We start from the raw sequence: 27,463 nt of genomic DNA, 5'->3' as shown, positions 1-27,463 counted from the left end.
ATCTGCTGGTAGCGGAGATGCATTTTATTATGTTTTCTGGGAATGTAAATACAGCAAGTTCTTACATGTAGAAAACACGTATATGCTCCTGGCTTTGGCCAGCTGCCTACAGAAAAATGCTCAGCTTATTGAAATGACAATAAAATGAGAATTCAGCAAATAAATACTTGAAACTGAATAAGATTCCAAATCAATAACAGAATAAAGGTGAATAGGAAAGAGGTTTTTAAAAGGTGACCTGCAAATGTTGAAAGCCAAAATCCACTCCCTCTCTAACCAAAAGAAACTCTTGGAAAATCCTCAGAGAAAGGAAAGTAGATAGCCATTGTTTAAAATTAAATGCAATAGGGCTGATCATTTTTAAAAGCTTGTAACGCATACATGCAAATTCCTACAAACTAAAACCCACAAAGAAGAAAATGTTTCAGAGTAGCAGCCGTGTTAGTCTGTATTCGCAAAAAGAAAAGGACTACTTGTGGCACCTTAGAGACTAACAAATTTATTAGAGCATAAACTTTTGTGAGCTACAGCTCACTTCATCAGATGCATTCAGTGGAAAATACAGTGGGGAGATTTATATACATAGAGAACATGAAACAATGGGTGTTACCATACACACTGTAATGAGAGTGATCACTTAAGGTGAGCTATTACCAGCAGGAGAGCGGGGGGAATTCCCCACTGTATTTTCCACTGAATGCATCCGATGAAGTGAGCTGTAGCTCACGAAAGCTTATGCTCAAATAAATTTGTTAGTCTCTAAGATGCCACAAGTACTCCTTTTTCTTTTTACAGAAGAAAATGGCTCACAAATGCTTGGGAAGCAAAGCTGGAAGCCCACTTCTGAGTCTAGTCTTGATTCAGGACAGCATTTATAAACATGAGCTTAAGTCAATCCAATCACTATATTGGATTGCATGTACTATCACCTCCAGAATGAGAAGGGGGAAAAGAGAGCACTCACCAGCTGAAGAGAGGAGGAAATGCACCAAGCTGCTTCCAGCTCCAAAATGGCCCCATAGGGGCTGCAGGGGCCTGTCTCTGTCAATTTTAAAGGGCCAGTCCCCAGAAAGGCATGCTGGGAAGGAGTTCCTATAAGAAGGCAGCACTACAATGAGACACACTAGTAGGTAACAGGAAATCACTAAGGAGTTGAGTGGACTGAACTGAATTCTGTTTCTGTGATAGTCACATCCCCAAAAATATAACACAGCACAACAATCAATATAGTTCATTCAGCTCAGGAGTTGCCATCTCCTGGAGGAAGTATCCAGTGTCTTATTTGTACATCTGGTGTTATGTGATCTGAACTTACAGTGGCAGAGTTTGGATCTGAACTGATAAGATTTTTCCACAAGTAAACATTTTACCTTTGAGCCACTCTACTCCTGAGGCCTTGTCAGGGAACAGAGCAGAAGCAACTATTGGATTTCCTTAATTAGCTGCCATGTTCAGTAACATACCTAAGATGCATTCGTTATTGGGGCTGACCTCTCTGACCCTAAAACTTGTTAGATACATTGGTTGGAAGCTGTGAGTCATCTGGCCCAATGGAAGAGAAACAGGAAACTCTGAGGAGCAGTTCTTCCCTCAGCTATACCCACACACCCCATGAGAAATCAGTAGGTGTTTACACTAGAATAAGTAAGATCTCAAACTGTCTGCACCCTCCCAGAGCCCTACTGAAATATGTGGAGGGCCGTGCAGATACAGGGCCTAAGAACTGAATTCAGCCCTCTTAAAGTCAGACCCTACATTTCACCTACTTATATAAGCCATTCAAACACAAGCACAAACTGGTACTAATTAGCCACCTTACTGACAGTGAAGATGCTGAGGCTTATTTTGTAAAGGGACTGCTCTGTACAATAAAAATAAGCCTGCTCACAGTACAGCAGGCTGGGAACTTGCTGCGTCATCACAACAGAAATGGGGGCAGAGGGAATGCCCACTAATTAAACAAGTAGCAAGGAAGGGTGGGTGCATGGTTCCAACCCATAATACTCCAAGTAAGCCAGTTAAGAATCTGGCCCCTTGCTCTCTAGGGCTGTTAGGGTCACAGCTCTCCCCAGCACTGAACTCCCATCATCAAAACTAAATTCCTTATAAAAAAGAAAAACAAACAATCTAAAACTAGCTACTTTTGAATAATAGCATCCCTCGAACCGTCCAGATCAGGCCATCATTTCACTGTGTGGAACTAGGAAAGGGCTGGTGGAACTGATAATGAAACTAACTCTTTGATGGAATTGTAGTCATAGAATCATAGAATCATAGAATATCAGGGTTGGAAGGGACCCCAGAAGGTCATCTAGTCCAACCCCCTGCTCAAAGCAGGACCAAGTCCCAGTTAAATCATCCCAGCCAGGGCTTTGTCAAGCCTGACCTTAAAAACCTCTAAGGAAGGAGATTCTACCACCTCCCTAAGTAACGCATTCCAGTGTTTCACCACCCTCTTAGTGAAAAAGTTTTTCCTAATATCCAATCTAAACCTCCCCCATTGCAACTTGAGACCATTACTCCTCGTTCTGTCATCAGTCTTATGTCCAGCTGCAGTTGGGCTTTCTGTACTTCAGTCTCCATGAGACAGATATGACCGATTCAGCTCTGCACTGGAAATTAGATCTAGTTGTATCATAAATAACATATTAATGGTCAAGAAAAACTGATTAAATTTAAAAATATTAGTAACATTTAAAAAAGATTAATCAACAGGCACCAGGTACGTCGCTGGAGCCATCTGTCTGCTGATTTCTCTACTCTCAAAGTCGATACTTCATGTCTGATCTCTGGTTTGATCATTACTTGGGCAAGCTCCTATACTTTGACAGTTCCTGCTATTTGCTTTAGGGGAGTGAGAGAAAACCACTTTCGGAACTGCCATTTGCTTCAAAAGGAGAATTATATACTGAGGTCTTGTGTGATTTGTTGGACAGGTTCAGCAACCAGCAACTCCGCAGTAATTGATCAACTTCACTTTCATCAGTAGCTAGCATGGTTGTGGCCTGAGGAAAGATGAAGTATAGCCATGAACAAGGAATGAGACCCATATTGGACTATTACTGCTGTTAGGCATGATGTATATTTAAAATGGAGAATAGACAATCCACGCTGAGACAAATGATCTGCATGCTACCGAGAAAAGGAATAAAAGTTCTTCATATACCATGAGGCAAGATGCTAGAGATGGACTCTGCATGCTGGCTTTCATAGCTGGTGGTGTAGAGCAGGCTACATGGCAGCCAAAGGATGAGAGTTGTGCTGCTGGAACCCGGAATCCAAAGCCTGATAGGTAGGAAAAACTATTTATTAGAAAGTCTGACTCTGAATTTTGTGGATGACACATGAAGCAGAATAAAATGCTGCTCATTCTTGCATAGTTAAATCAACTCTCCAATTCTGACAGTAATGAAAAAGGTAAGATGCAAAGGCAAAGAGCAGCTTCCAGCTGAGACAGGCTCAGCACGGCTTTGACTGAACACAGCCCCCAGGGTGTGTTTTAGCTCACCTAGAAGAGCTGCTATCTATAGACAAAAAAGAAAAAGAGTACTTGTGGCACCTTAGAGACTAACAAATTTATTTGAGCGTAAGCTTTCGTGAGCTACACAGCAGCTGTAGCTCATGAAAGCTTATGCTCAAATAAATTTGTTAGTCTCTAAGGTGCCACAAGTACTCCTTTTCTTTTTTGCGAATACAGACTAACACGGCTGCTATTCTGAAACCTGTCTATAGACAAAAAGAGACCTGATTCAAATCTTGATAGGAAGTCAACAAGAAGGATGCGTACAAGCATCAGTTAAGCCACCATATGGGACTCCATTAAACAACTGATTGTTCACTGTAATAAACTATTACCACCCAAGCAAGCCCTGCCATTTTTTTTACCGTTGCCCTTTTGACCTTAATTAAACTTATAACTACACTGAAGTATAAAATACTTTCCAAACATTTGGTCTAATGCAAACCCAGATTAAAACAAGAAAATGTACTTCTTTAAAACTATAGATGTATATGTACACACACAACTTACTCACGTGCATAGGTGTCTGACAGATTGTGCTCTTACAGCCTGGGTCCAAAGCCCATTGAGTACGTCTATTGGCATCCACGAGCTTTGGATCAGGCTCTAGGGTAGGCTGCTTTCTGTGTTGTTTGCGTGGATGTTTCACACATGAAAAGATGAGAGGAAAAATATCTGAAGAACAAACATACAGGAAAATGTGATTGCAAAACCACAACATTTGGCAGGGGTCTCAGATAGGAGTCTTTCAAAGTACTTTAAATTCAATGTTTGAAATTGACTGAGGCCTGAATTGGTGAAACACCCCAGTTCATCAAAACATGTAGGCCTGGTTTTTAAAAGGAGTTTAGGCCTTGCCTTGCTCCTAGATTTAGGAGCCTAAATCTCATGTTTCAAAAATGATTTAGGCATTTAAGTGCCAAAATCTTATTGACTGTTAATGGGATTTTGGCGCTTAAGTGTCCCTACTTGATCAGCTGGCAAGAACAAATGGGACAAATACTCATTTTTGTCAAAAAAGTGGCGTGCAGAGGAACATGTAAGAGTGTGGGGCTGAGCCGGGACACCAGCCCTGTGCAGGGGGAGGGGAAGGAAGGCTTGGGGAGAGGACAGGCCGGGCTCAGGCAAGCAGCAACGCAAGCCCCAGCCTTGCACAGGGGGGCAGGCAGGGCTCAGGCGAGCTGCAATCCCAGCCCCACGCGGGGAGGGGGGCTAGGCATAGGTGAGTAGCTGGGGCCAGCCCTACATGGGGAGCAGGGCTTGGATGAGCAGCTCGGGCCAGCCCCACATGGCCAGGGGAGAAGGAAGAGCTTGAGCTACCATGGATGTCCCATTTTTCTTTTGGGAAATATGGTCATTCTGTGCCTAAATCACTTCTGAAAATGAGATGTAGCTTCTAAATCAGACCTTTAAACATCTGGGTGTTAAGCACTTGCTTAACTTCAGGCCCATACTTAAATCCCTTAGGCTTTGACTAAAATTGATTAACGTTAAACATTAGCTTCAAGTGCTTTAGTGAACTAGATTTCAAATTGATTGTGTCCCTTTAAGGCAGTGGTTTATATGGCATAGATTAGTACTAGGCAAACAAGCTTTGTTAGAGCAACATCCCCAAAAAGACAGGAGTGTAAATTTCTAGGTGATACAGATGAGGCTAGAGACAACAGGCCAAATTCTCTTTTCACATATGTGCAAGCCCATTGCTTGCATTGCGGTTATCATGGGGTGACTGATATGAGACCTGGACCCAATGTGTTATACTATACTGCTAATTACTTCCAAGTACTTCACTATAAAATAGAGTTTGCCAACTTATTATGCAACTTAAAAAAGAGAGTACAACCAAAATGGATAATTTACGTTCACACCCTAAATATGGTAAAGCCAGATACAGTATCATCTTGAACAGAATATTAAGTAATGTAAGTAGGTAATTTAAACCTACCAGAATTAAATCTCTGAATCCATTTACATTTGCATATTCTGTAATTAAATAATAAACCAAAATATCACTGTCCCTATTAAATAGGAATTCATTCTCTAAAGAGAATGTTTAAAATTACATTACAAAGTCTTATTTATTAGCATGCTGTGTATCCTCCTTTAAAAAAAATGTACAGGGAGGAACAAATTAATCCTAGAGACCCACAGCTACTGTGCGTCCTTTTATTCTATTCTTTTCTAGTCTATTCAGGGTCTTTTATGGCCTTCATCACTGGGACAAATGCATTAAGCAATATGGCTAGCAGCTTCCCCTTCTATTGTTCCATGGGAAGTGGAGGGGTACAATAGTGTAGGAAATACAGTAAAAAAGAAAAAAATGCCATTTTCCCTGAAGGCTCCAATTAGATCCCAACTCCAATTGCCAAATAATCACTAGGTATGAGGCCTGTCATGATATTTAGTAAAGAAAAAAGCTACAAATACAAATAGGCTTCCACACAGCTTACGTTCTAGCTTTGTCTTCTTTGTTTATCAGAGGCTACACTCTGTCTGGAATTCTATACAGCACCCTGAGACATCTGGTGGCTAAATAATGTACTGCATGTGAATAGAAAAGGAATACTTGTGGCACCTTAGAGACTAACAAATTTATTAGAGCATAAGCTTTCGTGAGCTACAGCTCACTTCATCGGATGCATCGGATGAAGTGAGCTGTAGCTCACGAAAGCTTATGCTCTAATAAATTTGTTAGTCTCTAAGGTGCCACAAGTACTCCTTTTCTTTTTGAGAATACAGACTAACACGGCTGCTACTCTGAAACCTGCATGTGAATAGATCACAAGGTTGAGATTATGGAGTGCAGAGGATGGACACAAGAACAAATGGATATAAACTGGCCACCAGGAAGTTTAGACTTGAAATCAGACGAAGGTTTTTAACCATCAGAGGAGTGAAGTTTTGGAATAGCCTTCCAAGGGAAGCAGTGGGGGCAAAAGATCTATCTGGTTTTAAGATTCTACTCGATAAGTTTATGGAGGAGATGGTATGATGGGATAATGGGATTTTGGTAAGTAATTGATCTTTAAATATTCAGGGTAAATAGGCCAAATCCCCTGAGATGGGATATTAGATGGATGGGATCTGAGTTACTATAGGTTTCAGAGTAGCAGCCGTGTTAGTCTGTATTCGCAAAAAGAAAAGGAGTACTTGTGGCACCTTAGAGACTAACAAATTTATTAGAGCATAAGCTTTCGTGAGCTACAGCTCACTTCATCGGGCATCCGATGAAGTGAGCTGTAGCTCACGAAAGCTTATGCTCTAATAAATTTGTTAGTCTCTAAGGTGCCACAAGTACTCCTTTTCTAGTTACTATGGAAAATTCTTTCCTGGGTATCTGGCTGGTGAATCTTGCCCATATGCTCAGGGTTTAGCTGATTGCCATATTTGGGGTTGGGAAGGAATTTTCCTCCAGGGCAGATTGGAGAGGCCCTGGAGGTTTTTCGCCTTCCTCTGTAGCATGGGGCATGGTTGAATTGAGGGAGGCTTCTCTGCTCCTTGAAGTCTTTGAACCATGATTTAAGGACTTCAATAGCTCAGACATGGGTGAGGTTTTTCATAGGAGTGGGTGGGTGAGATTCTGTGGCCTGCGTTGTGCAGGAGGTCGGACTAGATGATCAGAATGGTCCCTTCTGACCTTAGTATCTATGAATCTATGAATCTATGAATAAATGAGGCTGAAGCTGCTCCTTGACTTCCCCATCTGTTGCTGGCCACTCCCCTTCCTACCTGGTCAATGTGCCATGAGGGGATTTAGTGCAGGGAAAATGGTCAGTTATGTGAAGGGGAGGGAGAAATGTGTGTTGCCACTTCCCATTTATGGGGGCCTCCCGCCCCATCAGACACATATGTCCCGTTCCCTCGTGACCAAGGTGGCCATTCTTCCCTCTTCATTGCACAATGGAGCAGAGAACACAGGGAGTTGAAGGCTCTTAGCACTTTGTGATGTGCCCAGCCTCTCACAGAAGAAAGAAAGAGGAACATGAAGAAAAGCAGCAAATCACAACAGTGGACACTTCAAGCCACCATAGGTAGAAGTCTTAGAGAATCTGGGCCAAATTCTCTCCTAGCATACCTCCAGTGAAGTTTTTATTGGATTCAGAGGAGTTATGAAAACAGTTTGAACTTCTACAAAATTAAGGCACAAAGGCCCTCAACCTCAAAAGGTATTTAAGCACCTAACACCTATTGATTTCAATGTGTTAGATTCCTTTGGGAGATGGGCCAAAGAGCCAGATTGTAAAAGGCAGTGGTTTTCAACCAGGGGTACACGTACCTCTGGGGGTACACAGAGGTCCTTCAGGAGGTACATCAACTCATCTAGATATTTGCCCAGTTTTATAACTGGCTACATAAAAAGCACTAGTGAAGTTAATACAAACTATAATTTCATACAGACAGTGACTTATTTATACTGCTCAATATACTATACACTGAAATATAAGTACAATATTTATATTCCAATTGATTTTCTTTATAATTATATGGTAAAAGTGAGAAAGTAAGCAATTTTTCAATAATAATGTGCTGTGACACTTTTGTATTTTTGTTTGATTTTGTAAGTAAGTAGTTTTTAAGGGAGGTTAAACTTTTACTCTCCATGCAGTTTGTAGGCATTTCACCTAGTGACTGTTCCTTTTAATTTCCATTTAACTAGCTTCCTCATTTTTGTAGTTCCCTTTTTGAAGTTAAATTCTACTATGGTGGGTTTACTTGGCATTTTTCCCCTCACAAGGGTGGTTTGCTATTACCAAGCGGTTTAGCTTTATTCACCTCTTGGTTCATTTACTGGCTCCACTCAATTTGATTTCTCTGCTGCAGGCTAATTCTTAGGCAGGTTTTAATTAAAGACAAGGGGCTATTGTCTCTAGGAAAGTTCTGGAGACACATGTAGATCAGGCATTGAAGAACTGCAGCTAATTTGAAGTGTGTCCCTGAGCATGAGCATAACACCAGGCCTTAATTGCAGCAACTGACCAAAAAGAGCTATATAAGTATTTAGCATTTTCTGAATAATTTGGCTTTCAGGTTATCTTTATTGCATCACCTTGCCTAACATTACTCTTTCAGATCAATGCTTCCTCTGAGATGCAGGGCTCAGCAGAGAGACAGGCTGATATATTATTTAAATGTAAGGATCATTTGCTTTGCAAAAATAATAATTCATTTCCTCAGTATTAAATATGCAAACCATCACTGCAGGCTTAGTGTTCACAGATACAGGCATTCTCTGAGAAAGCAGGGAAATTTGCTTACAAATAGCAAGAGGGAATAACCAGTTAATTGCAGATAATTATCCACTGACACAAAGGCTGGTGTAGCACCTGATCAAGACAAGTCAAGATGAATTAGGGCAGGGAAGGATAGCTCAGTGGTTTGAGCATTGGTCTGCTAAACCCAGGGTTGTGAGTTCAATCCTTGAAGGGGCCATTTAGGGATCTGGGGCAAAAATTGGGGATTTGGCCCGCTTTGAGCAGGGGGTTGGACTAGATGACCTCCGGAGGTCCCTTCCAGCCCTGATATTCTATGGTTGTTCACTGTTGTTGAGTATAGTAAAAATTTCATAACTCACCAGAGCTAGTACTGGTGCATATTACGAGCCCAGTTCTGCTCTTAGTTATATCAGTATAAATCAAAAAGAAAAGGAGTACTTGTGGCACCTTAGAGACTAACAAATTTATTAGAGCATAAGCTTTCGTGAGCTACAGCTCACTTCATTGGATGCATCCGATGAAGTGAGCTGTAGCTCACGAAAGCTTATGCTCTAATAAATTTGTTAGTCTCTAAGGTGCCACAAGTACTCCTTTTCTTTTTGCAAATACAGACTAACACGGCTGCTACTCTGAAACCAGTATAAATCAAGAGTGACTGCAATGGAGTTGTAAAAGGGAGAGGAGAATCAAGCCTTGCATTGATACAGGCTACTACAGGCTCTTACGCTGGTGTAAATCAGGAGGCACTCCAGTGGAGTGACACTGGGCCAAAGAGAGTAGAATGAAGCCCTATGCCTAATAAGACAGTCTGTATAGTCAATATCAGGCAACAGAAGAATGACTTTTGCAAACTAAACAAAGGAATTGATCTCAACAGAGCTGCACTAATGGCAAGGGCCTTACCCCTCTCCCACTGAAGTCAGCTGGAGAGGCTGCTATTGGTTATATTGGGAGCGGGCCCTAAGTGAGGGGAGAATTTGGTGCATTTCTGATTGGATCCCTACTGTTTTCCTCTCTCACCTCACAGCTGCAGCACTAGCACTTTAAGAATCTACCCTGAAGCTGTCTGATCAGAGATGGGATGAGACTTTGCTGCATGGAAAAAAATCTGCTTGAATGATGAATCTTTTCCCACCCACTCCTTGAGCTTCTGTTTAATTCATGAATGGATGGAGTCTGATCCTTCCGCATGAGAAGACCTGGAGAGGAGGTCAGGCTAGATGATCATAATGGTCCCTTCTGACCTTAAAGTCTATGATTCTATAAAAGCCTAGAGCTCATTTCCTAGAGCTCTTCTAGGAGCTTAGGGTCCCTAGGAGCCAATTCCTGTCTCTTCCTCTTCTCAGTGCATGAGGTTCACGCTGATTAATAGCTCTTTTAAAGTTAGGGATAAACTTTTCCCCTTCACGTCTCTGGGAGTTTTTGCTGTTAACTGTGCTGCCATCAGATTGGTGTCTCTTGCATTCATTCATGCAGGAAGGGGTGCTACCTGTACAATCCTGGCTACCCTCTCCATGTCCTTGACTGATTTCAATATAAAAATAAATTTAGATCTAGATGACTGAGAACACCCAGCTCCATTGGTCTAGGGAGGGCCAGGGGGTTAATCTACACACTGCATGTTCCTTTATCCCTCACAGCGATTATGTCTGCCTCAGTAACTGCATTCAGAACATCAGAGATGATATGACGGAACTACAAAAGCAGCCGTGAAGTTAGAGAGAAAAGGATTCAGAAATAAGAGTCAAAGAGTCACTTTTCAACTGGGAAATATGAAATGAATGGAAGTGACCCAGAAGGCTGGGAAACTGAGGTGAAAGCCCCATGGCTGGTCAATAAAACATTCATTAAATCTTTTATGTTCTCATTTCTGACAATCAAGGAAAATCATCAGGGATCAATTCGTCATGAAAGACATGGGTCTTTCTGCACTGCACATGCTTATGAAAGCAAGTGAAGTTCAAGAACGTCCCGTCTGCATCCAATGCGAGAAGTCGGCTAACTGAAAGGTGACCCTATCAGACACTTTACTATTATTGCTATTTGAGTTGCAGTAGCACCCAATAGCCCTAATCAGGGATCAGGACCCTGTGGTGCCAGTTGCACTATGCACTTATACTGAATAGACATTCCCTTCTTCAAAGGACCTACAATCCACACAGAAATTTGTATTTTTTTTCAATTGGTCAATTTCAAACAATGCAAGTTAATTGTGTCCCTCTAGGGAAATAGCTCAGCAAAAACATTTATGGGAATGAAAATACTAGTGGGGCTAAATGTTCAAGCTCTATTAAACCTTATTTGTCAGGGGCTAAACTGAGCACACCAACAGGGGGCAGGTAAGAATATTCCATCTCAGTACAGTACCGAGCGCGACTTGACATGGGATAGTTGCCTTCAGTTGAGCAGGAGCTCTGGGGAGGCAGAAAGGAGCTTGGCAGGCAGAACAGATCCCAGGAGTTGGGCACATTTCAGGCAGATTCAAGGCACGAGAATGAGGATCCATAGAAAAATGAACGAGTAACAATGGGTGTTTTGCAAATGGAAATAAGATCTTATCTATTCCTGAAGCAATCTCTACAAGCCAATCAAACAAGAGACACACCCTGAGATGTTCCTTTTGCGCTGCTCATTCCAGGCAAGAAGGTCCAGACCTGAAGGATGACATTGACTTGATGTTCTTGAGCAAGGCTGGGCAGGAAATGGTTTTCCCATCTCACAAGAATTTTCCACATTTAAAAAGTAATTTCCCATCCTGAAACGAGACAAAAAGTTGAAATATTGAAAAATTTTGTGAACCAAAAAGCCCCAAAATTATAACTGTGCAATCTCTGGTTTTGATTGTGGCCATTTCCCTGTGTTTTAGTGTAAATTTATCAACATTTCAAAATGGAAAATCGTTTTGACTCAAAACCCAGAAACTTTCTTGCTCTCCAATATTGAAATGTCCTGTTTCGACAAGCTCAAAGCTATTTTTAACTAAGAATGTTTCAAGCTGAGTGTTTCATCAACCCTGACATTGTTTCATGAACAGTTTTGAACAGTTCGGTTTTGATGGATTGGCGTTTTTCTGCAAAAAACAATGTATCAAAAAACTCCCGACCAGCTTTACTCCTGAGCACATCAGTGGCTTGTGCTTTCTATAGAAGCGAGGAGGACAGTGACTGCGGGCCAGGAAATGGAAGTCATATGGCTGACTCACCTGCCAGTTCCAGCTCCAAGCCTGCCAACAACAAGTCACATCCAAACATGCTTTACAAGCACTAACCTTTTCAGAATGTCGCCAGGAGACAGTGATGTCACTACTATTGTGAGACAGAACTGAACTAAGGGGAAGGGAATGGAACCTGCATCACAAAATACATTTGAAAAATGTAAATAAAGACATTAACTTATAAAAAAGGTAATTAACATCAAATGATGGGAGAGACAGAAACAAATGGAACCTGCTCCCAAAATTGTTTGCACATCAACATACACTCAAAATCCTTGCTAAGCTAATGAGGAGAACCTCTGCAGTGCCAGTGTTTTGGTTGTAAGAGGAAATAAATAGTCCATTTAAATTATATAAAAAAAACCCCTCCCCAAATGTAGCTGTGCTGTGTACAGTCTGATTTGTTTTAGCCACCATGGGAAATGTAAAGTACACCAGATGTACATTATTTATCGCTTTAGTTCCCCCTCCCTTTAGTTCTTTGCCTAGTCTGCAAGTAACAGCACAGATTGGTGTGGTCTGGACTGCCGTTAATGCATTCTAAAGAAACAGCAGCCTAACTGGATTGAAGTACCCTCAAAAAATGGGGACAAGCAGGTCGAACCAAGCAAACCAAGTCAAGCAGGTCTAGTAGATGGGGCATTGGGCTAGGACTCAGGTATCTGCCACTGACCTGCTATGTGATCTCAAGAAAGTCAGTATGTCTCTCTGTGCCTCTGTTTCCCCATTGCTTGTTTTGTCTGTTTAGAATGTAAGCACTTCAGGGTAGGGACTATTAATATACAGTTGTACAGAACCTAGCACAGTGAGTTTCTGATCTCAGTTGGGACCAATGGGTGCTACTGTAGTATAAATAAAAATAGGCCCTGATTCTTCTTTCTTTAATACTTGGGTAAAACCCCAGTGTAACTCCATTGACTTTACTAGAGTTACACCTGATTGACACCAGTGTAGGTGAGAACATGACGAGGCCCTTGGAATGTGGCTGGAGCACTCTGGAGATTTGGCTGAGTTCAGTTAAGCCCTTAAAATGTGGATGTTTGTGTAAACCATTGGCTTGGTGGCGTGATGACTTCCACAATAACCTCCCACTTGGGGTGCATTGCCAAGAAGTGGGGCAGAGCTGAGGTGGCTCCCATGTTTGCTCAGCAGGGGGATCTAGGAAATCTTCGGTCTTTCAACTGTGCCATCAGATGGCTCATGGGTTTTTGTCTCCTATGTGCTGTGGGCTTTTTAAGACGTTAGAATCATAGAAGATTAGGGTTGGAAGAGACCTCAGGAGGTCATCTAGTCCAACCCCTCCTCAAAGCAGGACCAACCCCAACTAAATCAAGTTGCATGATGGCTTTTGTTTAAAAATCTTTTATTGCCATTACATTTGCAAATAACCAACAAAAGCACCAGACTGCAGAGCCATCTCTTTGCCAGATACTGACATCCATGTTTCAGAGTAGCAGCCGTGTTAGCCTGTATTCGCAAAAAGAAAAGGAGTACTTGTGGCACCTTAGAGACTAACAAATTTATTAGAGCATAAGCTTTCGTGAGCTACAGTTAGATAAGGCGAAGAAATTGTGTTACCACTTTAAAGAGACCTGGCTAGAGAGCGGAGGCTCTTGGTGTTCCTATACCTTCACTGGGGCTTGAGGGGCAGAGTTCAATGGGATTACATAAGTGTCACTAAGGGCAGAATTTGGCCCAGAGTGTCTTTTTTGGGCTCTATTGGGTTACAAAGGAAGGAATCATTCAGCTCCCACAGGGGCAAATTTTGAAAAAGATGGCTTTGCAAGTGCGACAGACTCACAACATTTGCAGCCTCCCTGGACGGCTCAGATAAGACAGAGAGAGGTGTGCACACACAGATTTGCACTTACAATTTGTTTGCAGATGTAGGTGCAAATTGCACCCACAACAAAGACCCAACTATATCCCCCTTAAAAATATAAGGACATGGAGGTTCATAGATGTTTGAAGCGAGAAAGATCTGCAGTGCAAGGTCACCTGGTTGGGTGGCTTTCAACCTTTCCAGACTACTGTACCCCTTGCAGGAGTCTGATTTGTCTTGAATACCCCCAAGTTTCATCTCACTTGAAAATTACTTGCTGACACAAAAATACAAAAGTGTCACAGCACACTATTACTGAACAATTGCTGACTTTCTCATATTTACCATATAATTTATAAAATAAACAATTGAAATATAAATATTATACTTACGTTTCAGTGTATAGTACATAGAGCAGTATAAGCAAGTCACTGTCTGGATGAAATTTTAGTCTGTACTGACTTCGCTAGTGCTTTTTATGTAGCAGGTTATAAAACTAGACAAATATCTAGATGAGCTGATGTACCCCCTGGAAGAGTTCTGCGTACCCCCAGGGGTACATGTATCCCAGCTGAGAACCACTGACCTAGTCCATCTCCCCACCCATGCATGCTTGTACCTTTATTGTACATTGCCTTCTCCATAAAAAGCATGCTCCTGCATGCTTTCTAATTGCACCACTCAGGTTATATTTTAAGCCCCATATGTTTATCTTTACACACACAAATAGAATAACTGAAAATTTAGTTAAAAGAAAAGGAGTACTTGTGGCACCTTAGAGACTAGCAAATTTATTTGAGCATAAGCTTTCGTGAGCTACAGCTCAGAGCTTGTTAGTCCCTAAGGTGCCACAAGTACTCCTTTTCTTTTTGCGAATACAGACTAACACAGCTGCTACTCTGAAACCTGAAAATTTAGTTGTAGCCTACACCTATTATTGTCTCATGTCTAGTTAATAATCACCTCCTAACAACAACACGGGAACTTTTCCTGTCTCGCTAACTAAGGTACTTATACAGCCCCCATTACTATATATCTGAGTATTCATAACCCCCCTGTGAGGCAAGGCAGTGTGCTTATCCCCATTTCAGAGAGCGGGAACTGAGGCACAGAGAGAATAAGGCCATGTCTAAACTAGCACTTATGTTGGCAAAGCGCTCATGTGCACAGCGCTACGTCCGCAGGAGATGCTCTCCTGCTGCTCGTTGAGCTGGTTTTATTATGTCATTGGGAGAGCGCTCTTCCATCAGCATAATACTACAAGAGGGCTCTGACAGTGGCACAGCTGTAAGCGTAGACATGGCCTAAGTGGCTAACTCAAGATCACACCAGAAGTCTGTGCAGGGAATTGAACATGGGTCTCGTAAGTCCCAGGCTAGCACGCCAAATCATTGGACCTACCTTCTTGTCTGTGTTAAAGTGTGGAGTAATGCATCCCAAGCTGCTGACAAAGAGCTACAGACAGACTTCTTTTATTTTTCTAATTCTTCCGTCTCCTCTGATGCACTTAATCATGTTATTTCAATTAACAGAGCTGAACTACCAGACCTGGCTAATATGGTATTAATTGGATCATGTCAGATCTGGATGATATGGAGTATCATGTAACTGTGAGCTTTCATCTTTTGTTTCATACCCCTTTCATTTATCTAATCTCTACTCAAGAATCACAGGGGTCCTATTTAGTTTTCCCTTTACACCCATCTTTAAAGTAAACTGATAGATTTGCTGCATTGTCTGGTATCAATTACAGGAGAAGCGCAATATTTAACTGATAATACTGTACTCTCTCAAAGAAAAATCAATGATTGTTTACATTACCATCCTACAAACCCTATTTTAAAGTAATTCATGGCAGAGCTAAAGACATTAATTTTATTAAGTTGTTATTAGGGGGCAGATACTATTCTGCTCCATTGATCCTGAGGTGATGGAAATATGATGTAGGACCATACATTTTCTATTGCAATTTCATTTGCAATCTAGAGCCACACATTAAAAATGTGCAAATTCCAACACACCAGGCCAGACTCTCTGGGAATGTAAATCGGGGTAGTCCTATTAACTTCCATGGAGTGATGATGATTTCTACTAGCTGAGAATCTAGCCAAGACTTTTGGCTTAAAATAATTCCAAAACTAAAATACTGGGATTGCTCTAAAGCTGAGCTGTTCATGACTACGGCATGTCTCAGAGAGTTTTCGGCTGGCAAAGATACCCAAATATCCTCTTCAGGACCCCGTTCATATAAACCTAGTGAGTCTGATCCTGCATTTCCAACACTGGCAAAACTTCCATGGAAGCGAATGGGAAATTTGCAGCATAGGGACATCAGCTTATTCAAATAGATTTTCATTCTTCTACATGTACAGTCATTTCGGCATGCTCTAGACCAGTAGTTCTCAAACTTTTGTATTAGTGATCCCTTTCACACAGCAAGCTTCTGAGTGCGACCCCCTTTATACATTAAAAAACACATTTTTTTATATTTACCACTTTTATAAATGCTGGAGGCAAAGCGGGGTTTGGGGGTGGAGGCTGACAGTTCATGACCACCACGTAATAACCTCATGACCCCCTCAGTGGTCACGACCCCCAGTTTGAGAACCCCTGCTCTAGACTTTGAGCTACGTTGTAGCATGCAATCATCCTGGCTAATGAAGCGCTTCCCAACCCATGGAGGTCATCTCATTGTATATCTATCCTGCTCATAACTGCCCTTCCCGTGTCTCGGCCCTGCCACACTCCATGCTTCTAGCATGGAAAGGGATCCCCATCAGCACAGAGGAATCACTGCAGACAGCAACCTGTCCGTCCACCGAGGACAGTTTAAGTGAAAGAGAAGCATCTGTGCGCCCTTGTCTGTGAAGTGGCGGGTAGTTCAGGGTGGAGGCTGGGTGGGACTCTAGTCAGGAGGACGATTCATTTGTGTTGTGTTTACGTGGTGGCTGGGATACACGATTTCACCTCATCTAAGTGACGGGTCAATTTACTTGTGTATTTTAAAAGACTGTCTAGTGAGGGGTGGGGAAGAACTCAGTAAAAATTAGAATGAATTGCTAATTCTGTTAGACAGCAACGACATGACCATATTTCCAGTGATCCAGATCCTCAGCTGGCATAAATCAGCCCAGCTCCACTGATTTCAAGAGCAATGTTGACTTCCCCCGGCTGAGACTCTAGCTCAGAGGGATATGTCCACACTGTAGCTGGGAGCAAGCCTCTAAGCCCGGGTAGCCTCACGCTAGTGGGGTTCAAGCTAATCTGCTAAAAACAGCCGTGTGGCCATTGCAGCTTGGGCTCTCTACGTAATCAGGCGGGCGGGAAAGTCTGAACTGCAGCCTGAGCTGCAGCATCCACCCTGCTATTTTTAGCAGGCTAGCAAGTCTGCCTGCCCAGGCTGGGAGGTTCGCTCCCAGCTGCAGCGTAGACTTATCCTGGGGCTACCAGAAAAAACAATAAAAAAAGGACTCATAGCACTGCTTAGATTCCTGCAGACTGGCTAATAGCCGAAAGGGATAGATGGATTTATAAAGCCTATTTCACTCAGCTAAAATGGTTGTTCAACATTATAAACCAGCCGCTTCAACTCCCGTGCAAAATAAAGAAATGAAGAAATAAATCACACTCTTTGCTCTAGAATAAAGATGTTTTTCAGTGGTAATGAAGCTCCACAGGCTATTGCTACTGCTCTGTCGGCGTGCTCCTGCCAGGTGGTGCAGAGATGCCTGCATTACATCTGTGTTGCTGGCACAAAAGCCCGAGGCAGGCAACAGCTGGATTCATTGCACGGTGTGTGTCTCCCAATAATCACAATGGGGTGGAGCAGCAGAAAAATTTATTTGAAGCTTCAAGCAGTACAGGGAGACAACAATCTCAAATCCTGCACACCAGTGCAAGCAGTTACACATATTTTATACATTCATTCTTTAGCATACTTATCCAATAGCAAGCTGCCCTGAGTATCCATATAGCCAATCCGGTATACCAGCCAGTTCCCCTTTTTCCTCTTATCATCTATTCCCCCATATATGGAGTTGTTTGTTCAGCATTATCCAACATTCCTGTCCTGCTTGACCTAATCTTGCTCCAGCCAGTCTGCGCCTGCAATACACTGTTGCAAACTTCTCAGCGTGACCGCTGAGAGTGTCTCTGGGCAGAAAAGGGAAGGGCGGGGGGCCATCTGGGCCTAGAGCGAGGGGGCTTCATCGACACTCGTGGTCTTCCATCCCTTTGAGTTACCTAGTGGCCATGCCCGGTGTCCCCAACATCTGCACACCAGCGCATAGGCCACACGGCACTGAGTTAGGGACTCTGTCCTAACTGCTCCCAACTCGCACTGGGGGAGTCACAGTTTGCTGTGACTCATTGACTGGAGTCTACAACTGGAAGGGTCACTAAGGGTATGCCTACACTACAATTAGGGCATGTCTACGCTTGCAATTAAAAACCCGCAGCTGGCCCATGCCAGCTGACTCGGGCTCGCACTAAGGGGCTGGAGCCTGGGCTCTAGAACCTGGAGAGGTGGGAGGGTCCAGCCCGAACCTGAATGTCCACACTGCAATTAAACAGCCCCGCAGCCCAAGCCTGCAAGCCTGAGTCAGCTGGCATGGGCCAGCCCCAGGTGTCTAATTGCAGTGTAAACATACCCCAAGAGGCTACTCACTTCTCTGATTAGGTGGGTCAGAGGAAGAAATGATAAGATTCAGATGAGCGATCCTGAATAGCCTAAATCTCTCCTTCTGGAGACAACCAGACAGCATAAATGGGGGGGACTGGAAATGCCCCAAACTGTCAGGCCAGTCACCAGAGAACATTTCCAAGTCATCTTAGCCTCAGCAAGAAGTGGCACCTAAAAATAAGTACTGATAAGGGCTAGCAATCATTTTGGTTAATCAAAGGGGGTTTGTTCAATGCTTTCTATTGTTTAAAGTGTGTATGGCTCATTGCCTTTTTATCATCTCTTACTGTAACATTCCCAGAGAACCCTGACGTTCAGAACATCCAACTCAGTTTCAGTCTGGGTGCCCCACTATTCACTACAGCAATGAGTCAGTTATACAGAGCTCAGATTAGTAGAGATGGTGGGAAATGCCCCCTCCCCCCCACAGGAAATGTCAGCTTTCCACCGAAAATCAAAATGCATTCAGCTGAAAAGTTTCTATTTGGGGAGGTTTTCAGTTTTCTGACAAACCACTGACTATTTTCCAGGAAAGCTGACAATTTGCTCAAAGAAGCAATTTCCCATGGAAATAAGGTTTTGATGGAAAATATTCAACCATCCCCATGCATTAGAGTCTCCAGAGCAGGTGGCAAAAGGACTCGAACATCTCTCTCTCACTGGATTAAATGTGATGTATTGTGTCTGGAACTTAAACTCCCCTCTCCCAAGGACTTCACCACCAAAATTTGCTCAGGGTGGACATACTAGAGACATATCTAGCTCTTGGAGAGAAAAATCCCATACACTCTTTACCTGAGGCTTCCAAATGGCTTTCCTGAGTGACCTCTCACAATTTGATCACTGCTTAGAAAGCCAACAACATAATGTCCTTGGATGAGGCTTTGGGGAGGACAGTATTATAAGGTATCTGCCACCCATCTCTGCTAATGCACTACTTTTATCCTCGCCTTAGTAAAAGCTGTGGCAGTGAAGGGAGGAGTGAAGGAGAAGAGTAATTACTTTCCACTATTCTTGTAGTCAAACCCATTATCATCGCTCTATTTGCTCTCTTTTCTGCTTTAATACAACAGGGCAGGTGTGAGCCGATTCTCCACAGCCTTGCACCTGCTGTGCTCTGTTTCCTGGGCCTGATTCTCACCACAGAAGTTATCAGGAAATTTGCCATTAGCCCCAGTGGGAACCAGGTCAGGACCTTACACCTGGGCAGAGAGAGTGTAAGGGCTTGTCTACACTACCGGGTGGGGTTGATCTGTGTGAATACCGTAGCTGAAGTCAACGTACTTAGATCTATTTACCATGGTGTGTTCACTGTGGTAAATCGACAACTGACGCTTTCCTGTTGACTCCGCTCCTCATTCTGGTGGAGCACCGGAGTTGATGGGAGAGCGCTCAGCAGTCAATTTATCGCATCTAGTATAGAGCTCACAGCCCCACTAATGCAGCCATACTGCACTATGCAGACCTTCTGACTCAGGCGTGCAGCTAGAGCTGCATCCACATTGCAAAATGACTGGGTTTGGACCTATGCCACAGTGGAACTCAGGCTCTGACCCACCCCTCTAGCAGGGTCCTAGAACATAGGTCCGGAGTGCTTGCTGACCCACGTCAGACTGAGCTGTGTGTGGACGGAAGGGGGTTTAGGCTCAAACCTGAGTCAGAGCTCGGGCTCATTGTGCAGTGTAGCCATACCCTTAGGGTGCACCAGGCAGATGGAGTTAGCCCAGTGTAATCCCCGAGTTTAGTTCCTGCATGGCGGTACAGGGGTGGAGGAAGAATGCTCTTTCCAGCTCCTGCTTGCAATGTGACTCAGCACCTCTGAAAATCAGGCCAAAATGCAAGGTGATGAGCTTTTCCTGCATAGTTTGGAGGGATGCTAATTCCCATTGGCTCAAATTATGTTGTTATGTTATCCTGTTATGCCCCCGGCAGCTGCTATGGCACACGTGCATGTTTTAATAAACAAGCCAAGGTTAGTCTAATTGTAGTTACTTTCCTCAAAGGAGAAGTGTTTAGTTTCTGTCTTAGGCACTTCCACAGTATCTGAGTATGGTACGCTCCTTTAACAGATGTATCCCCACAAGACCCTTGTGAGGAAGGGAACCGCTATTATCCCCATCTTACAGTTGGGGAACTGAGGCAAAGAGGGACTAAGGCCCAGATTATCAGAGATAGTTAGGGGCCTAACTCCCACTGAAATCAATGGAAGTTGGACACCTAAATACTTCTGAGGATCCAAGCCTAAGTGACTTGTCCAAAGTCACACAGGAAATCTTGGCAGAGCAGGATCTTGAATCTGAGTATCCCATATCGCAAGTTACCCTAACCTCTGGCTCATCTTTCCTCCCAATAATAAACACTGTTGATATGCCCCATCCCATAAAGGAAGGTGGACTTTATGCTGTCCCATGTAGGACACTAGATTTGGCTCTGTTGGACCTCTAGGAGGAGTGAATCCCAGAGCCTCACACTGGGAATGCCCTTTCAGCACACCTCGCTGAACAGCACGCCTCACCATATCTTGTAATGTGCTGTCTGAATTCTCTTCAAGCATTCCATAAAACCCTTTGACAACAGCAGTGAAAACCCCAGCTGCCTTAATCCTCCCCAGCAGTGGCTGTATTTCAGTGCTGGAGGAAGCATTCTCCTTACAGCTATATGGCTTGATCTTGCTCCCACTGACATCAGGAAGAGCTTTGCCATTGACTTCGATGGAAGCAGGACAATTTTAAAAACACTCTATCTTTTGAAATCAAAGAGATGGTAAAAAAGTGCCAGAAATTCTTATTATTATTATCTTCACAGGTGCTGTATGTTAGTTGGCACCTGGGAAGGCCTCACCTGGTTTGGATATTGAGTTGTGGATTGCCATCATCATTTTGACGAGATTTTGATGGAGATTCCAGTCAGGGCCATTTTAGAATCTAATACATTTGTGAAAGGTCCTGCAGAGTTGAAACAACAGCAGCAAGCATAGGCCACTTTCTTCTGCTGGGCAGCATTTTTGCAAACAGAAATTCCATGGAGGCATCCTGCAGAAGAACTTGGCACTGCTCTAACCCATATATCACACACTGGAACAAACACGCCGCCTGATACATTTGGTGCATTTCACACTGAAACTGATGCTTCACCTTTGGAATCAAATTTATCACCTCTTCAGTTACACTTCATCTACCGAATCAGAGTCACCACCTTCTGAATTAAAAACTCCCCATGAAGTTCACATCACACCCATAAATCAGGCCAAACCAGAATTAAATGAATTGTATGCTAAGAACCCATTCATCATTCCATAGATTAAATGAGAAACAAGCTAGGCCTCTTATAACTAGCTGTGCCAAAATATAGTCTATAGTATCTATGGGTGAAATCCTGGGTGAGAGCTTGGCCACTGACTTCAATGGGGCCAGGATTTCACCTTACTCCTCTGTATAGGTGGATACTCAGGGATTTAGGATGCCAGTGACTCTCCATGTAAAAACACATATCCTCTTCCTCTCACTGGTGAGAGGTTTAAGTCAGGTGGCTTCCAGCTTTTTCATATCATCTTCCCACATTTGCAATGGCCTTCCTCCTAGAGTCACAGTTCTGAAGGCCAGTAGGGACCATTATGATCATCTAGTCTGACCTCCTGCAGAACACAGGTTTTTGCTTCAGTTCCCACAATGCTTGAAAATCCCGTGATGCTTTGCTGGAAATCAGATGCAATAGAAGTGGAATTGGTGGAATGAGGATAATCAATGGTACAAAATATATCGGAAGGACAGAACAGGTCGTGCTAGTGGGGGCGTGGCACTATATGTGAAAGAAAGCGTAGAATAAAATGAAGTAAAAATCCTAAATGAATCAAACTGTACAACAGAATCTCTATGGATAGTAATTCCATGCTCTAATAATAAGAATACAGCAGTAGGGATATATTACCGACCACCTGACCAGGATGGTGATCGTGACTGTAAAATGCTCAGGGTGATTAGAGAGGCTATTAAAATAAAAAACTCAACAGGGGATTTCAACTATCCCCATATTGACTGGTACATGTCACCTCAGAACAGGATGCAGAGATAAAGTTTCTTGACACCTTAAATGACTGCTTCTTGGAATCGCTAGTCCTGGAAACCACAAGAGGAGAGGTTTCAGAGTAGCAGCCGTGTTAGTCTGTATCCGCAAAAAGAAAAGGAGTACTTGTGGCACCTTAGAGACTAACAAATTTATTTGAGCATAAGCTCTCATGAGCTACAACTCAGGCTGTAGTTCATGAAAGCTTATGCTCAAATAAATTTGTTAGTCTCTAAGGTGCCACAAGTACTCCTTTTCTTTTTACAAGAAAAGAGGCAATTCTTGATTTAGTCCTAAGTGGAGCACAGGATCTGGTCCAGAGGTGAATATAGCTGGACCCCTTGGTAATAGTAACCATAATATAATTAAATTTAACATCCCTGTGGCAGGGAAAACACCACAGCACTGTAGCATTTAATTTCAGAAAGGGGGACTACACAAAAATGAGGATGTTAGTGAAATAGAAATTATAAGGTACAGCACCAAAATTATAAGGTACAGCACCAAAAGTGAAATCCCTGCAAGCTGCATGGAAACTTTTTTAAGACACCATAATAGAGGCTCAACTTAAATGTATACCCCAAATTAAAAAACACAGTAAGAGAACCAAAAAAGTGCCACCATGGTTAGACAACAAAGTAAACGAAGCAGTGATAGGCATCCTTTAAAAAGTTAAATCCTAGTGAGGAAAATAGAAAGGAGCATAAACTCTGGCAAATTAAGTGTAAAAATATAATTAGGAAAGCCAAAAAAGAATTTGAAGAAGAGCTAGCCAAAGACTCAAAAAGTAACAGCAATTTTTTTTTAAATACACCTCTACCCCAATATAACGCGGTCCTTGGGAGCCAAAAAAATCTTACCGTGTTATAGGTGAAACCGCGTTATATCGAACTTGCTTTGGCCTCGAGCATTTCTGTTATTAAGAGTCACTTCCCGCCCTCCACTGACCCCTCAGATACCCCAACCCATCCAACCCCCCCGCTCCTTGTCCCCGACTACCTCCTCCAGAGACCCCCGCCCCTAACCACCCCCAGGACCCCACCCCCTACCCAACCCCCCTGCTCCCTCTCCCCTGACTGCCCCACACCCCATCCACATCCACACTCCCTCACAGTCCCCCCTGGACTCCTATCCAACTCCCTCGTTCCCCGTCCCCTGATCGCCCCACCCCCAGAACCTCCGAACCATCCAACCCCCTCCCGGTCCCTGTCCCCTGACCACCCCCCGAGACCCTCTGCCCCTTATCCAACCCCTCGGCCCCGGACCGGCACCCTTAACACGCCGCTCAGAGCAGCGTGTCAGAGCCAGACATGCTGACGTGCTGATCCGTCAGAGCACGCAGCCCCACCCCCCAGGATACTGCTTTACTGCGTTATATCCGAATTTGTGTTATATCAGGTCGTGTTATATCGGGGTAGAGGTGTATATCAGAAGCAGGAAGCCTGCTAAACAACCAGTGGGACCACTGGATGATCAAGATACTAAAGGAGCACTCAAGCACGATCAGGCCATTGCGGAGAAACTAAATGAATTCTTTGCATCAATTTTCATGGCTGACGATGTGAGGGAGATTACCAAACCTGAGCCATTCTTTTTAGGTGACAAATCTGAGGAACTGTCCCAGATTGAAGTGTCATTAGAGGAAGTTTTGGAAAAAATTGATAAACTAAACAGTAATAAGTCACCAGGACCAGATGGTATTCACCCAAGAGTTCTGAAGAAACTCAAACGTGAAATTGCAGAACTACTAACTGTAGTCTTCAGAGTAGCAGCTGTGTTAGTCTGTATCTGCAAAAAGAAAAGGAGTACTTGTGGCACCTTAGAGACTAACAAATTTATTTGAGCATAAGCTTTTGTGAGCTACAGCTCACTTCATCGGATGCATATAGTGGAAAATACAGTGGGGAGATTTTATATACACAGGGAACATGAAACAATGGGTGTTACCATACACACTGTAACAAGAGTGATCAGATAAGGTATTTTCCACTACAAGCATCTGATGATGTGAGCTGTAGCTCAGGAAAACTTATGCTCAAATAAATTTGTTAGTCTTTAAGGTGCCACAAGTACTCCTTTTCTTTTAACTGTAGTCTGTAACCTATCATTTAAATCAGCTGCTGTACCAAATGACTGGCGGATAGCTAATATGATACCAATTTTTAAAAAGGGCTCCAGAGGTGATCCCGGCAATTACAAGCCGGCAAGCCTGACTTTAGTACTGGGCAAACTGGTTGAAACTATAGTCAAGAACAAAATTGTCAGACACATAGATGAACATAATTTGTTGGGGAAGAGTTAACATGGTTTTTGTAAAGGGAAATCATGCCTCACCAATCTACTAGAATTCTTTGAGGGGGGCCAATAAGCATGTGGACAAGGGGGATCCACTGGATATAGTGTACTTAGATCTTTAGAAAGCCTTTGACAAGGTCCCTCACCAAGGGCTCCTAAGCAAAGTAAGCTGTCATGGGATAAGAGGGAAGGTCCTCCCATGGATTGGTAACTGGTTAAAAGATAGGTAACAAAGGGAAGGAATAAATGGTCAGTTTTCAGAATGGAGAGAGGTAAATAGTGGTGTTCCCCAGGGGTCTGTACTGGGACCAGTCCTATTCAACATATTCATAAATGATCTTGATAAAGGGGTAAACAGGTGGCAAAATTTGCAGATGACACAAAACTACTCAAGATAGTTAAGTCCCAAGCAGACTGCGAAGAGCTACAAAAGGATCTCTCAAAACTGGGTGACTGGGTAATAAAATGGCAGATGAAATTCAGTGTTGATAAATGCAAAGTAACGCACATTGGAAAACATCATCCCAACTATACATATAAAATAATGGGGTCTAAATTAGCTGTTATCACTCAAGAAAGAGATCTTGGAGTCACTGTGGATAGTTCTCTGAAAACATCCACTCAATGTGCCGTGGCCGTCAAAAAACTGAACAGAAGGTTGGGAATCATTAAGAAAGGGATAGACAATAAGACAGAAAATATCATATTGCCTCTATATAAATCCATGGTACACCCACATCTTGAATACTGCGTGCAGATGTGATCACCCCATCTCAAAAAATTGAAAAGGTTCAGAAAAGGGCAACAAAAATGATGAGGGTATGGAACGGCTTCCATATGACGAGAGATTAATAAGACTGAGACTTTTCAGCTTGGAAAAGAGACGACTAAGGGGGGATATGATAGAGGTCTATAAAATCATGACTGGTGTGGAGAAAGTAAATAAGGACGTGGTATTGACTCCTTCTCATAACACAAGAACTAGGGGTCACCAAATGAAATTAATAGGCAGCAGGTTTAAAACAAACAAAAGGAAGTATTTCTTCCCACAACACAGTCAGCCTGTGGAACTCTTTGTAATGGGATGTTGTGAAGTCCAAGACTATAACAGGGTTCAAAAAAGAACTAGATAAATTCCTGGAGGATAGGTCCATCAATGGCTATTAGCTAGGATGGGCAGGGATGGTGTCCCTAGCCTCTGTTTGCCAGAAGCTGGGAATGAGCAACAGGGAATGGATCACTTGATGATTAGCTGTTCATTCCCTGTGGGGCACTTGGCATTGGCCACTGTCGAAGACAGAATACTGGGCTAGATGGAGCTTTGGTCTGACCCAGTATGGTCGTTCTTATGTTCTTAGAAGTACCTGGTGCACCATGGGAACCAGGGCAATAGTTTATGGGCTGCTCTTGGCACATCCCTCAACACGGTTACATCAGCAGAAGACCAGAGACCAGGAACAGAAGCAGTTTTGTGGCTCTCCATCATTTGCTGATGGCTGGTAACAACTCTATGAGAGGCAAACCCACCCTTTGCCCCTGCCCTCTGGTGGGAGCCACTTATTTAAGTCCTTACTGGACATTTAAGCCAAAAGTCCAGATTCTCACACTGTTCTGCAGGGTCACTAGGTTCCCGGATTTGATGAACTCTCCTTTTTTACCTACCACACGCATCTTCACAAGGGATCCAAGAGTTGCAGCTCTGTTTAAACTAGGGTTTATAATTGCTTATGGGAAGTTAGAGGGCTTGCAATAGCAAGAGAGTTGTCTGCAAAGCTTGCTAGCAGCTAAGACATAATACGTGATTGCCTAGGGCTTTTCATCTTCAAAGTGCTTTGCAAACATGAAGGGCTGGACTGTGTCTGCATAGCCCCCACCCTACCCCAATGGGAGCTCCTTGAAGAACACTGCCTCCAGGAGCACAGGGAAAGCACAACTGTTGTGATACACTTGTACAGAGTGCAGCATTCATGGTCCCGCGTCCTGGCTAGTGCAAGGAAGGGGTGAATCATGGCCCCACACCACCCACTTAACATTCACTAGGCAGATGCTGCTAGACTCATGAAGCCTGATTCCTAGATTGACTAGAATTGGAGTTGAGGGTGCTTAGTCTATGGGAGCACAGTCCAACCCATGTATTCTTTTTACTCATTCCCTGCACAAGGGCACAAGTGGAGGTTGAAGGCTCCTTGTTTCTTCTCCTCTCATTTTTGTGCCAGATGCAATCTACTTCACTCTAATCAACCCCCACAACACCCCTGTGATGTAGCTCATTATTATTATCATCCCCTTTTACATGTGGGGAAACTGAGGCACAGAATGACTATTAGTGACTTGCCCAAGGCCAAGGTGGGAGTCAGTCAGAGTGAGGATTTGAACTCAAGAATTCCCGGCCTGAGCTAAGATTGTACATCCGTCCTTCTCTTATAAACAGCATCTCCTTGTGTGCATCTCACAGTGCTGTTAGGCAGACAACATGAGGCAAAGAAATTCTCCTTCTCTGTCCCTGTTCCCCAGAGAAAAGTATTACATACCTATGTGTAGTTGGAAGGGTGATTTAGCAAGATCTGTTCCTGGAGCAAACCCAGGATGTTTTTCTTTTATCTGCCTATTAATCCGACCCCTTTAAAAATCAGCTTGAGAGCAATTAGATCTTGTC

At 43.2% G+C, this 27,463-nt stretch overlaps 1 long non-coding RNA gene across 1 annotated transcript; it reads right to left on the bottom strand.

Annotated features, from left to right (window-relative positions):
• Positions 1–2,954: 2,954 nt before the first annotated feature.
• Positions 2,955–27,463, bottom strand: LOC122458011. The gene is made up of 3 exons (XR_006277827.1): positions 27,339–27,463; positions 4,035–4,195; positions 2,955–3,005 (listed from the first exon to the last, which is right to left on the bottom strand). It is a non-coding gene; the product is annotated as an uncharacterized LOC122458011 (long non-coding RNA).

Source organism: Dermochelys coriacea, chromosome 11, assembly GCF_009764565.3.
Source record: "Dermochelys coriacea isolate rDerCor1 chromosome 11, rDerCor1.pri.v4, whole genome shotgun sequence".
NCBI lineage: Eukaryota > Metazoa > Chordata > Testudines > Dermochelyidae > Dermochelys > Dermochelys coriacea.
This window is presented reverse-complemented; position numbering and strand designations above follow the sequence as displayed.